The sequence below is a fragment of the Dasypus novemcinctus genome, chromosome 1 (genome assembly GCF_030445035.2).
Source record: "Dasypus novemcinctus isolate mDasNov1 chromosome 1, mDasNov1.1.hap2, whole genome shotgun sequence".
Lineage (NCBI taxonomy): Eukaryota > Metazoa > Chordata > Mammalia > Cingulata > Dasypodidae > Dasypus > Dasypus novemcinctus.
In genome coordinates, this window is record NC_080673.1 from 23,627,651 (window position 1) to 23,641,156 (window position 13,506).

The window sequence follows — 13,506 nt, forward strand, 5'->3', positions numbered from 1 at the left end:
GTTCTAAAATTTTTGAGATGATGAATGTACAGCACTGTGATTATGCTAAAAGTCATTGATTAAACACTCTGGATAGATAATGTGGTATGTGAATATATCTTAATAAAGGTGCTTAATAAACCAATAAATAATTGTGCAAGAATAGCCAGAAATAGTAGCTATGTACAGCAGGGGAAACAGAAAGATGAGAGGTGAGGAATTTTCTTGTTTGTCTGTTTTTTGTTTATTATTATTGTTGAAACAATGATGGAAGTGATGAACGCACAAGTATGTAATTATACCAAATAGCATTGATTATACACTTTGGATAAATTGTATGCTTTATCAATATGTATCAATAAAATTGATTTGTTAAAAAATTTAACACAATCAATTGTGACTTGTAGAGTATATCCTAAGAAATGCTGTGATAGAGTTCTCGGTTTAATGAATGTACTTTTTCCATGCTGACCAGAGACAGATGCATTGTTTCTAGATGTGATGTCAAAGCAACTTGGAAACAAACAAGAAATGTGTGTTCTCTTTTCCTCATTTTTTTTCAATATACAATTATGAATGATAATTTTCAAGAAAATTTAATGTTTGAGATTTAGGCATGAATATAATGTATATTCATGTAATAATTCAAAGATTTAAAATATACCTAAAGCCATATATTCTAGAAGAGCTTTCAAAAATGTATAAAGCAAATTTTAGGTAGTTTACATGAGACACATTGTTACAGGAAGTTCCCTGCATTCCACAAGCCGCTGGCTTCTCTAGGAGAAGGGACCCGTCCTTGTCCATGTCACACAGGGAGGTGGCAGCATTGCTTTCATGTAAATGATGTGTCATCCAAATTTTTTTTTATTTTGAGCGGTCAGCTATCGTGGCCCACTTTTGGTCCCCTAACTTTAGATGTATGAAGACTTTCGGTCTCCTTGAGAGTTGGTTGTGTTGCAGAGGCCGCCAGAGCTTACCTGTACACTGACTTGAGACCAGTTCAATAAAAATGCACACCTTAAAGAAAAAATTAAATAAATTACATTCTGTGACACAGTACTAATGTGCCAAGCTCAATGCATGTGTACAGAACTCTCTAATTTATGATCTTTGGATCATATGGGCCACTTGGGTCCCAAACCCAAGTCAAGGTCATAAGGCAATGCTGCGCTCACCCCTTAGCCAATGTGCGCAATCTTAAGGTCCCTTCATCCCAAAGCTTCATCCCAAAGCTGCAGCAAATACCTCCTCTTCAGTTTGATTGATTGCTTCATGGTTCTGTGATTCCCTAGAGAATAGATGGTAGCTATTAAAATTAGTAGAGGATTATTCATCTGATCAATGCTGCAGTTAATCTGAATTTAATGAAAAGAGAGAAACAATTCTATTCATAGTCAGATGAGTTAAATATATCCTGTTGCTCTTTCCAGAAATAAAAATTGCTAATACCTCTTGGCATTGAATTTTACCAGTGTTTTTAGTTATATTATTAGTAAATGGATGTCATAGATAATGTTCCAGCTTTGGTTATGTTCCACTAACAGAAAAGATCAACAAATATTGAAAGTCTCAAATACAGTGATTCAAGTGCTTTAATACAGAAACATTTGGCAAAACCTAATATTCATTCTCCTCATACCTTAAGGGCACAGGTAGATTTATCTATGTTTTGTAGGACACTAAACATTCCAACAAAGTTCATTCTCTTTAAGACATTTGACTGGAATGCATTTGACACTGGGCTACTTGATCCTGTCTCTAGCAGCTCCTGCTTTTCAGGAAGATTTTTTATAACTCAGAATGCCACTGACTGTCAGCATCTGATGAATAATGTATTACAACTGTCCAAATGCCTGCTTAGAGACTCATCCATTCAAGTCTTACTTTCTAATGTCTGAACAAAATGCTTCTCAATATAGAATACCTCCATCCTTAGGCTGATCCAAAGAGCAAATTATTTATGATCCTCAAAGTTTCAAATATACTTGTGAATGTTAATATTCTTTAATGGCTATAAAAATTGTAGCTCATTTTAAGTAAAACTACATGATTCATAGCCAGACTTAAGACTCCTGTTTTCACTGCCGTAATTTAAAATGTATGTATCACTTAAAATTTTTAGTGTGACTTTCATATCCTGCACACTTAGATTGAAATAATCCTAGGTAAGGAATTATTCTCCAATACATACATATGTATGCTCATGGTTACATGATTTTGTACTTTTGTGTAGCAAAATCATGATTGTTGTAGCATCATCAGGTCTATCACAAATCAATTTCTTTCTCTGTCAAAGCCTGGAAGATTTTTTAATCTAGCTTTTTAAGAATGAAATAGTTTAAAATAGCTCAATCCTAGCATTGGAATGAGATTTATATGTGTTTTATTCTCTAACCAGGCAATTATGTGTGTCTATGTGATATGTGTGTTTACACACAAGTACACGTGCATATGTGTACATATATATGTGTGTACATATGTATTTACTTCTATATTCTGCTTTAAATTTCCTGTTTCTTTTCATTTTCCAGGCAAGGCTTATAGAAGAGGTTCTATTGATCTTGCACCTTCGTATTTTTTTAATGTCAAATACCTGCTGGTCTTTTTCTGAGTTCGTACTATATTACTGCCTTCTATCTTTTTCTAACTTCTCCAATCTCTCCTTATAAATATTCCCATACAGTTTGTATCTGTGGTTCTTACAGAAGAGAATACTTTATAATAAATCTGAAAAATATACAGCTTCATTTACCTATTTCACAGGAAAGGTACTTTTATTCTCTAATTTATAATCTAATTTATGTGTTGTATTTTATCTATATGTCTTGTACCTCATTGTAGTGATGGGTATATTTTTAAAGACAGTTTCAGGGATAATTTTCTTACTGTACATCATGTTAAGAACATAGTTCTCAGCTAAAAGGAAATGCAGAAACTTTGTTATTTACTTTGAAGCTGCAAGATTATATTCCTTGTTGGAGTTCAGGGCACATTCTGACTTTGTCTTTCTTCTTCGTTTCCAAAGTCAATTATCCTGTTGACCATACACACACTGTTTGTTTTGAAATAGATTAACAATATTCCTCATGGAAATGTTCAACAATTTATGATACATTCACATGATGAAATTGGGCATCAATCAGATTTCATTGAGGTAATTCTCATTCTGTGTAAATTGTCATTTTTTCGTGTAATATAATGGAGCAAGATTCAAAATTGTTGTTTGATATGCTCCAAGCTATGTAAAGTATGTATGGCAAATTTATGAAGTAAATATTTTAACTATGGTTACCTACTGGTGGTGGGTACGTGCATTTTAAAAAAATTTCTTGTTTATGTACTTTATGAAACATACATATTTACAAAATTGGGATTGAACTTTGGTGAGAGAGGGCTTAGATCCCAACAAAGTTTTATATTTTTCATTTTTTAATATCTGTTTATTTTTACTTTATTTTAGTTTTTCTGAATTAGTATATATTCTATTTCTAATCTTTAAACCTACCACCACTATTTCATTTTTCTATTAATTGAATTTGGCAATATTTTAGGCTTCATTTTTTAAAGAAGTTTTGGACCACAGAGGGGTTCAACTATGGCAGGGGAGGAATGCTGGTGTGGGGTGTTATTAATGGGGGACACATGGTTGGGAGGGAGTTCTCCAGAGCATGTATATAGTGTACATAAAAATTTTCAGATATATGTTTCATAGTAGTTACAGTTACAAATGACAACTGAGGGAGTGCTGAGTTCCTAGCCAGGGGAGCTCTGTAACATTCTCCAGTGGAACAGCAGTGATCCCCCAAGTGCAAGGGCAAGGACCAGTGAAGAAGGATGCTCCAATGACGAGCTCTTGATACTGATGACTATGCTTGTGAGCCTGTGTGCCTGAAGTTTGGACTGGGCCTAGAGCTGCAGGGTACCTAAGAGTACTCCTGAGAGCCTCCAAGTTGCTCAAACGTGGCCACTCTCTAAGCCAAACTCAGCATGTGAACACATTACCTTCCCCCTACCTTGGGCCATGACTCCCGGGAATGAATCTCCCTGGCACTGAGGTATTACTACCAATCACTAACTGGTGATGCAACTAGAAAAAGACCTTGAATAGAAGGGGGAAATGGTAAAGACAAATGAGTTTATATAGCTAAGAGACTTCAAAAAAGAGTTGGGAGATCATCAGAGGTGTTGCACTTATGCACGCCTCAGCAGGATCCCAGAGACAGATAGCCAATGTATCTACAATCCCAGGTACTGGTGCTCCTGAGGGCTACAGAGACACACAGGTTCCATGATCATGGCAGTTGGCTCTGGAGTTCAGTGCCATGTCAGTTGGCCGTCTTTGAAGTTTGTGTTCCTGAGTGTGATGGAGTTGGGCTCAGATGTGACCTTTCTACACATGCCTCTTCTGTCACTTTTACTGAACCTGTGATTTTGGTTGGTGCTGGGGTTGGTGTATATACCCAGGAGACATCAATCTCTGGACTGGCCATGTGCCAGCTGGGCCCTGAGCCTCAGCAGAGTTGCAGCTCCTACTCTCTGGTTTGTTGGACTTGCACAGGTCAGCTAACATGGAGGTGAAGATGGTCAACCACCACACCTGGGAACCAAGAGTGCTTACAACTACAAGCAGGAGAATCACATCCATCAAACATCTGTTATTTAAAACACATACACACTAAAGCATATTAGCAAAAAACAAAAACAAAAGCCACTTAATCATCCCTTTCTAGTCCCATAGACTCTGTCTAGTAGTTCCTCATTTTGTAGTATGAAGACATTAGCATTGCTGTGCATCCTTTTTACAAGTTCTCACTGCCACCTTCTTATCCCTATTGGCTGTCATTATTGGGACTTTCATTGCCAAGTTTACATTATTTTCTATGACCATCATGAAGTATTCTGCACGTTCTTTAAAGGTAAGTCAAAAGTCTTTACAATACCATTACTATGTAAATATTGTGAACTGAAGAGTAAGAATTTATGCTAAAATTGCATCTTCACAAATGTGCTTTTTTTTTCTGTCTCACATCATGAAGAACATTACTAGTATTAATTTCAAATGCATTTGACCATTTCACAGTCCAACTACCTTTATTATTTTAATTATGTCTACAAGTTTTTATAAGTTGTCAATTGGAACACTATTCTGTCAAAGCGCAGTCACAAACATGCCTTAACTGTCTGTCTCCCCAAATAGATTTGTCTCTCCCAGAGCTGTCCATCAATTTTCTCTGTCTTTAGAAAAGTATTTAACATCTCAGTTTTTCCTGAAAGAAAAATGTGCTTTGTGAAATTCATGGCTTTATATTTCTTGAATTCCTCTTCTTTTGCTGTAGCCCATTCTTATGGACTTCAATTTGTAAAAATGCCTTTATTCTGCCCTTGTTTGATTGATACTTGGATAGGTATGGAATACTAGATTGAAATTCGTTTTTGTTTAGAACATTGAAGGCTTGCTTCATTATCTTCTAAGTCCATTGTCGCTTGCAATGTGATACCAGGCCTATTCCTTGTCCTTTTTTTTAAAAAACGATAACTAATTAATTAAAAATTTTTAACGTTACATTCAAAAAATATAAGAAGTCCCTGTATACTTCCCATCCCCCTCACCCCACTCCTCCTACATCAACAACCTCTTTCATCATCATGGCACAGTCATTGCATTTGGTGAATACATGTTGGAGCACTACTGCACCACATGGATAGTGGTTTACATTGTAGTTTACACTCTCCTCTAGCCCACCCAGTGGGCCATGGCAGGACACACAATGTCCAGCATCTGTCCCTGCAGTACCACCCAGGACAACTCCAAGTCCTGAAAATGCCCCTACATCATATCGTTTCTTCCCTCTCCCTATCCTCAGTAGTTACTGTGACCACTATCTCCACATCAATGCTACAATTTCTTCCATTACTAATCACAATAGTTCCATAATAGAACACCAGTAAGTCCACTCTAATCCATACTCTATTCCTCCATTCTATGGACCCTGAGATGGTTATGTCCACTCCACCTCTATATCAAGAGGGGGCTTAGATTCCACATAGATGATGGATGCAATTCTCCTATTTGGAGCTGTAGGCACTCTTGGCTCCCTGGTGTGGTGGTTGACTTTCTTCACCTTCCTACTTGCTGGCCAGGGTAAGTCCAATAAACTAGAGTGTAGGAGTTGTCAGTCTGCTGAGGCTCAGGACATGGCTGTCACATGGACCGTCCAAAGATTCACATCTCCTGATTATATACCAACCCCAGCACCAACCATAGGTCCAATAAAAGTTACAGAAGAGGCATGTGTAGAAAGGTCACATCTTGTCCTTTGTAAGTAAGGTAACCTTTGGTTTGTTTTTGTTTGATTATTCATCTGTTCTGTTTCTTCCTAGAAGCTCTTAAGGGCTTTTTTATTTTTTGTTTTCTAATTTATTAAAAGGTATCTTCTTCTGTGTGTGTTTATAGATATCAATTTATTCAGCTAAGAATGTTCAGTTGTCAACTTCCAAAAACCTGTTTCCTTCTGCAGTCACAGGAATTATACTTTTAAGTATAATAAGTATTATATTTTAAAATCAATTTTACCCACTCCAATTTCTTTGATATTTTTCAGTAACTTCTAAGAGTCAGTTTTTGGACTTCTTAGTCCAATACTTCATGTTGCTTATTCTTCCCTTTTTATTCTTCTCCTCTAATCCACTTCTTTAATTCTTGTTCGACATGCTGAAAGATTTATTTAGCTTTATCCCTACCAACACTGTTACATGTTTTTTTTGTCAAATATGTGTGTGTGCATATGCACATATATATGTATATATAATTTCCAAGAGCATTTCCTTTTCCAATCATAGTTTGCTTTACATAATACCATGCTCTTGTTATTAATAATTTTTTCACAATAGAAGAAACTTGGATTACAAAGTAGCTTTTTTATTTATAAAATTTTATTTTAATCATATTTATATTTGTTACAGTAAGTTATTATTTATTTATCCATTTCTATGCACAAATATAATTGGATCTATAAGTCCTAAACAGTTTCCTAGTTCACTACTGGCTATTAAATTTAGGGCAGTTATCTAATTTCCTTGTCCCATTTTCAACAACTATAAAAAATAATAATAATAACCCTTTCCCTAACCTCCCAGGCTCAATATTAAAACCCAATATGAAACTTCATTAATAATATTTCATGCTGTATAAATGAAAGATACTTTTTCAAAACATAAATCTGTATAACAGAGTTTTTGGGAAATATGACATGCGGCTGTTGATTAGCTTCTGTTAAAGGACTGTGTTAAATTACAGATGGCTATTAAACATCTGTGGGAGGAGAGCTTACTGGTCTTGTTCCAATCAGATCTCATCTGGTTTATTTGTAACAAAGAATTTGGTAGCCAGAGAAGTAGTAATGGCATCCTATAAACAATGCTATATTTCAAAATTATATGAGTTTATGTATTTATTTTTTAACATGTGACAGACAGTTTGCCTTATGATTTCAAAAAATAATAATAATAATGACACCATTATGGCCTTTCTAAAAAATATGAATAGTGAAATCTATCCTATTGAGTAACCTCTATGATGGGCCCTTGTCAGTTTCTGTAGATTATATGGTGGCATATATTGTAAATTTGTGGCTCGGTAAGATCTTGGTGATGTTTTTAATTGTCATTAAACATTGGACTTCAATATACACAATTCCATTAAAATTGAGATGTAGCTAATATGGGTTCTGTGATACTGTCATCTAAAAACGTATTTTACTAACATTGTAAGTATCTGCCATGATGATTATAACACATCAGTATAATCATGATTTAATGGAACGGAAGTTTATGAGCTTTGAGTGAAGCAGTGCTTGAATTGCTTGTTCTAAATTAGAGTGTGCTACTTTGTTAATTTCCTTTGAGACTACTGAAATGATTTGCTGTAATGATTGAGACCTTGGACTTTGAAGTTTAACTTTCTGGATTCAGAACTTAGTTCTGCTACTTATCTATCTGACCTCAAAAAGTTCTTCAGCTCTCTTATGTGTCAGTTTCCTAATCTTTTAAATTGGTGCAATAGTTGTATATTTGTCTTAGAGTTAAATGCATCAATATATGTAAAGTGCTTGTAACAATAAGTATATTGTGTTAGCTGCTATTACCATTATTATCATCATTCCTGCCACAAGATTCTTATTCCTTCTATATTCTCTTAAAATACACGCATAAACTTATATTGAAACTTAAGCAAAGGTGTCGCAAAGTAAGGGTATATAAAGTCTCACATTGGGCATTTTTTTTAAATGCTAATATTTTAAAATATAAGGTACTTAATCTCATAAAAGTCATGCAAGTTCACAATTTTCCAATGTATATACACAATAAACACTATACTAATAATTAAAGTGTACTAACACCATGAAATACTTTATACCAAACTGTTCAAAGTTTTTTTACTTTTATTTTCATTCTTTACTTAAATATCTTCTTGAATAAAATTGCTCTGTCCCAGGTGTTGTTTGTAGAAATAACAACAACGAAAACATAAATTGGATAAAGGTAAAGGGGAATTAAATTCATTGAAAAATATTTATTTAAGCTAGGTGATGCATTCATATGCTTTGACTTTTAAAATTATAAATGTAAATATAGTGAAAAGTATCCTACCATGCTATATCTTGCTATACAATTCCTTTTGCAGAGGTAACAGTTTCAATTATTTATTTATATTTCTTGAAATATGTTAGGCATATATAAGCTAATGCATTTTTGTCCCTTTTTATGAAAACAGAAGCATATGATACATTTTTTTCTGCCTATTTTCACCCAAAGCTATATTTAGATCCATATTGGGATATAATGAGTTTCTTCATTTTATTAGTGGTTCATAGACCTTCATTGGATGGATGTACCTATTTAATATCACTACTCCTGATAGACAGTTTTGTTGTTTTAAAAATCCATTATTATAAAAAAGTGTTGACTAAGTAGCATTGCATAATTTAAATGAATGTTTAAATTCATGCCTGTGTGATTTTCAGTTGAGTTGCTAGGTCAAAAGGTAGATACATTTGTAATTAAGTTTAATGGATTTTTAAGATTTTTTAAAATAGTGGTACATTTATATAGCACACCATTCAGAGGAAAAAAAGATTTGAATTATAAAAATAAGATAATATCACACCAGTCACATCTTTTTCCCAACTATCCAGTTCCCTTAACAGAAAGTAATTAGTCTTATCAGCTAGATATTTATGCTTCCAGAAATATGTGATGCATATATAAGCACATATTTATATGTAAAATAATTCCTCTTATTTGGGCCGATTTTTGTTTTCTACGTATCAGCTTATGGGGATCAGAAAATGCTTACCAAAATGTTAGTTTGAACAGAGATAGCAGGCTAGAGTGTAAACATTCACATTAAAAATAAACAATTTATGATTTCATCACTCAGTCACATCCATTGTGAATCTTATCAATAATAGTGCTATTTTCCTTTATTTTCATTATAGCATATTTTCCCACATGTATGAAAGGCTGGCAATGATTTCTGCATGCTTCTATGTCCCTGGCCAAGGATTTTCAAACCTACTACATTTGCCTAGGATTAGTCAGGAATCTCTAGAGAGATAAAACTGTCAAGAGACTGTAAATACTGTGAAATTTATATAGGAATTGTCACTCATGACTTTGGGGATGAGCAAGTCCCAATTCCATAGGACAAGCTGCAAGGTGGGAACTTCTAGGAAATTTTTCAATGAATTCCCAGGAGAAGATAACTGCCTGAAGCAGAGATGGAAATTCTCTCTTCTGACATCTTGTTTTTTTTTTAAATTTTTATAATATTTTATTTTCTATTTTTAAAGAAGCTTTGGATTGCATAAATGTTACATCAAAAATATAGGGAATTCCCATGCACCGCATCCCCCACACACACACTTTCCCACATTAACAGTATTTTTCATTATTGTGGTACATTTGTTATGATCAATAAACACATATTGAAGCATTTTACCAACCAAAGACTATAATTTACATTATATTTTACACTTTGCCCTGCACAATTGTACAGGTTTTGACAAAATGTATAATGGTCTGATTCTGTCATTGCATTGTCTTGTAGGACAATTACAATGTCCCAAAAATACCCCATGTTATACCTATTCTTCCCTCTCCTTTCCCTCAGAACCTCTGGTAGCCACTGCCTTTATGCAAGTTCTTCCATTGTTATAAGTCTACTTCAGTCCATAGTTGCACTCCCCCCATATGTTTTTTCATTCCTCAATCTTGATGATTTGGGGATGGTGGTGCCTATTTTGTTTCTGATTGAAAGGGAGCTTTGATCACATGGGGCAGAAGGATGGAACTGTGTTGCTTGCAGTTGTAGATACTCTGTTTTTGGGGATGGGCATTGCCCATCATCATGCCTTTGTTAGTTGTCCTAGGCAAGTCCAACAAACTGGAGAGTAGCGTTGACCACAACTCTTCTGAGATTCAGGGATCAACTGGCATATGAACAGACCAAATATTTAAGTGTCTGGGACATATATTTTACAAGTATAGTGCTAATTATAAAAAGGATAGAAGAACCAAGTGTAGGAATTTTATAAATAAGACTAACTCTGTTACACTGGGGAGCATATATTCCAAAGTAAGGCCCACTGACAGGGTGCCAGATTACTGAGATTATCTTCCTTGTTTTTTTAATTTTGTTATTAATGCTTTTTATTTTTATATTTTATTTGCTATTTTTTATTATTATTTTATTTTATTATTATTTTTGGGGGCCTTGTCTTTGGGGATGCTTTGGATTGCAGAAAGGCCACAACTGTGGCAGGGGAGGATCACTGGTGTGGAGTGTCAGTGATGAGGGAGATGCATGGGGAGGGGTATACCTGGGGCATGCCTCTAAGGTATAAGAATATGTTCAAGTAGTCATGGGGCATTATTTCCATGGGTGGAGACCCACATAATAATGAAAAATTTTGAATTCCCATCCTGCAATATTCTCTAATAAAGCAGCCAACATTTCCCTGAGTAAATCAGCAGTGCCTACTGAAGGAGGAAGATCATTACACCAAGCACTTGATACTGATGGTTGTACTTAAGAAATTTTTCTTGTGAAATTAAAACTTAGCCTAATGCTTTATATTGCCTAAGAGTTTCTTCCTGAAAGCCCCCTTGTTGATCAAATGTGTCTTCTCTCTAAGCCAGTCTCAGCATATAAATGTACCACCTTCCCCCCATCATGGGACATGACTCCCAGGGATGAGCCTTTCTGGCACTGAGGGATTATACCAAGTGCAGCTAGCTGATGAATTGAGAAAAAAATCTTGACCAAAACGGAGAAATATTAAATACAAATGAGTTTTTATGGCTAAGAGATTTCAAAGTGAGTCAGGAAGTCTTTCCAGGAATTAAGTTTATGCATATCTCAGCAGGATCTCATCGGTTGCCACAGTAAACAGTGTCTCAAACAGCGGTGCTCCTGAGGGCTCTAGAGACATCTGACATCTTTTAATGCCTCTACTGATGGATGAGACTGGCAATCTCTTTTGTTGATTGTAGATGTTAGTAGCCATACAATGCAATTAACTAACTAATGATTTAAATTTAAAAAAAAAATCCTCCAAGTAATAATCAGGCCAGGGCTTACTTAACCAAACAACTGGATGCCCAAACCTGGCCAACTTGATACATAAACTTAACCATCACATGCCTCTACACTGCATACATCCTGGGATTCCCTTTCACCACGTGAAGAATTCCCTTCACATCCCTCCTAAGTACTTTTTTTTCCTGTGTCATAGCCTTCTTTTTCCTTGGATTTCTCTCTGGTGTGTTACATCTTTCAGTGGCTTCCTGGGAAAAGATTATGTAGACAGTTTAAATTTTTTTTTTTTACTTACTCTCCCATATGATATTTCTGGGTAGAGGAATTTCAGTTAGATATTAGAAGTAATTCTCTATTACCTTTCTCCATCCCAGCATTGCTATTAAAACTCTGTAGCCATTCTTATTTCTTTTGTGTGTGTATATGACAATTTTTTAACCTTACCCAGTAGAAGTTTATAGAGCCTTCTTTTTTACCTCTTGTATTCTGAAATGTCACAATGATTTGTTAGTGTGGGTTGTCCAATTTACTGGAATTTAGGAGTTCCCATTTTAATATAACTAATTTATTTAGTTTTAATTGTAGTAAAATATACATAACAAAAATCATTTTAAGTGAACAGTTCTTTGACTTTAAAGAACATTGACAATACTGTGTAATTTCACCACTATTTCCAGATTATTTTCCTCATCCCAGACCAAAGCTCCTACTCATTTGACAATAACTCCCCATTATTCCTTCCCAACACCCCTGGAAACAGCTATTCTGTTTTCTGTCTTTAGAAATTTGCTGATTCTAGGTATTTCATGTGAGAAAAATCATACAATATTGGTACTTTTGTGTCTGGTTTATCTCACTCAATATGCTATTTTCAAAGTTTATCCATGTTGTAGTATGTACCAGAAATTCTTTTTACAGCTGAAAAATATTCCATTTTATGAATATACCACATTTTTAAAATCAAGTCTTCTGTTGATGGGCACATAGGTTGCTTTCACCATTTGACTATCATAAATAATATTTTATTGAACATTGGTGTACAAATGTCTGTCCAAGTGTCTGTTTCCAAATTTTGTTTATATACATATCAGTGGAATTGCTGGGTCATATGGTAATTCTGTTTAACTTTCTAAGGAACAGCCAATCTATTTTTTGAGTTACTGTACTAGTATACACTCCCACCAATAATGAATAATGGTTCCAATTTCTCTGCACTCTCCCTGACATTTATTATTTTCAGGTTTTTATTTTTTTTATTTTTATTTTTTAAAAGATTTATTTATTTAATTCCCACCCCCCTCCCCCGGTTGTCTGTTCTCTGTGTCTATTTGCTGCGTCTTGTTTCTTCATCCACTCCTTTGTCGTCAGCTGCAGGGGAAGTGTGGGCGGCACCGTTCCTGGGCAGGCTGCACTTTCTTTCGAGCTGGGCAGCTCTCCTTACGGGTGCACTCCTTGCGCGTGGGACTCGCCTACGCGGGGGACACCCCTGAGTGGCAGGGCACTCCTTGCGCGCATCAGCACTGCGCATGGGCCAGCTCCACACGGGTCAAGGAGGCCCGGGGTTTGAACCGCGGACCTCCAATGTGATAGAGAGACGCCCTAACCACTGGGCCAAGTCCGCTTCCCTATTTTCAGGTTTTTAAAGTAATAGCCATCCTAGTGGCTGTGAAGTACTATCTCATGGTAGCTTCAATTTGCATTTCTTTAATGGCTAATGATATTGAGCTTTTTTTCATATACTTATTGTATATTTTAATACCTTCTTTGGAGTAATGTCTATTCAAATCCTCATCACAGTTTTTAATTGTTTTTTTTGGTTGTTGCTGTTGTTGTTGTAGGATTTTTTGTACATATGGTTTATAACATTTTCTCCTATTCTGTAGGTTAGTTTTCCACTTTATTGATAATGTCCTTTGCACAAAGTT

The 13,506-nt window shown here is 35.2% G+C and overlaps 1 protein-coding gene across 4 annotated transcripts in view; it reads left to right on the forward strand.

Moving 5' to 3' along the window:
* The window catches only part of SPOCK3 (SPARC (osteonectin), cwcv and kazal like domains proteoglycan 3), a 542,360-nt gene that overhangs the window by 485,965 nt on the left and 42,889 nt on the right, over window positions 1–13,506 (forward strand). The window lies entirely within an intron of this gene.